Here is a 1,559-nt window from a genome sequence, read left to right as displayed (position 1 = left end):
GATGCAATTTTAAAATGGGCAAAATATTTGATAAATAGTTAACAAAAGAGGATATCAAAACAGCGGGTAAATGTTTGAAAAGGTACCCCATATCACTGCTTATCAGAGAAGTGGAATGTAAAACCGCAATAAGATATCACTACATACACACACCATAATGACTAGCATTTAAAAGACTAGCAATTAAAATACCAAGTATTGGAAAGAACACTGAATAACTGGAACTCTCACACATTGTTAGTGGGACTGTAAATTGATACAATTATCTTGGGAAAATGTTTGGCAATGCTAAAATTAAACACACATACCCTGTGACTCGGTACTTCCACTCCTGAGAGTAAATATCCAGCAGAAATGAATGCCTGTGTCCACCAAAAGACATGTGCCATGCCAGCTTCATTCACACCACTGCAGGGTGGAAATTGACCCCCAAAGTCCACTAACATTAGAATGGGTAAGTAAATTGTGACATATTCATACAGCAGAATGCTACCCGTAGTGAAAAACCCCTATGAAATCATGCAGTAACATTAATGAATCTCATAGTCAATGTTGAGTAAAAGAAGTCAAAACAAAAGTACCTACTGTATAATTCCATTCACATACAGTTCAAGAACATGGGACATAAACCTGTTGTAATAAAGGTCAGAGTTGAGGATGCCTTTGGGGGAAAAGGCTGACCGAGAGAAAGCATGAGAAAGCCTACTTGCAGGGACAGACAGGGGAAGCTGAGAATGTTCTATATATGATCTGGGTGGTGATTACAAGGGTGTATAGATATGTAAAACTTCATTAAAATGTGCACATGAGATCTGTGCACTTTATGGTATGTAAGTTATGCCTCAGTTTGAAAAATGAAAAAGATATTCTGAAGCTATTTCCTCAGCATATTATGATATCCTGGTCAACCTGATCATGGAAGATTTCCTCTGCAGTGAATGCCCATTGGTGAACAGTCACATGGGACACACATACTCTCACCATCTGTGCCCTTCCCAAGAGACTCATCCACCTTCCTCTTTCCCAGACTTCCTTGTCATCAACTCACTATATCTTTCCACACCCCGAGTCATCTAGCCAAACTGTTAGCCACTGTCTATTGATCAGGGTTAACGTAACTCTGGTCATCTCTTTGTCCAGACAAAGTAAACAAAGCAGATGCATTCTTTACCATTCGAATCACTGGGAGGATTTTCCTTCCCCACTGTCCTGCAGGGCTGCCCTGAGTGGGGCAGTAATGCTGTAGCAGCCTACTCTCTGTGGTGTTAGAATAGCAGGCAGAACCACCCACACACCAGAGGAAACCAAATCTTTCCTTTCTCAGTCAACTAGACATAGGAAACCCTTCATGTGACTATGATTATGGAGGGAGAGGTTAGGAATGCAGCTAGAGATGCCATTGGTGTTACAGCTGCCTACTCATGCCTCTTACTTGTGCCTTGAGGACCTAACTTGGCCAAATTTACAGGCACCACTTCCATTCAAGGAGGTGAGCGCTGCTAAGTATGCCCAGTCTAGTGTGGTGGTGCAGACAACACCCAGTTCATAAAGGGCAGCTC

Source organism: Colobus angolensis, unplaced genomic scaffold, assembly GCF_000951035.1.
Source record: "Colobus angolensis palliatus isolate OR3802 unplaced genomic scaffold, Cang.pa_1.0 Scaffold238, whole genome shotgun sequence".
NCBI classification, from domain to species: Eukaryota; Metazoa; Chordata; class Mammalia; order Primates; family Cercopithecidae; genus Colobus; species Colobus angolensis.
Note: the sequence above shows the minus strand (reverse complement) of the source record.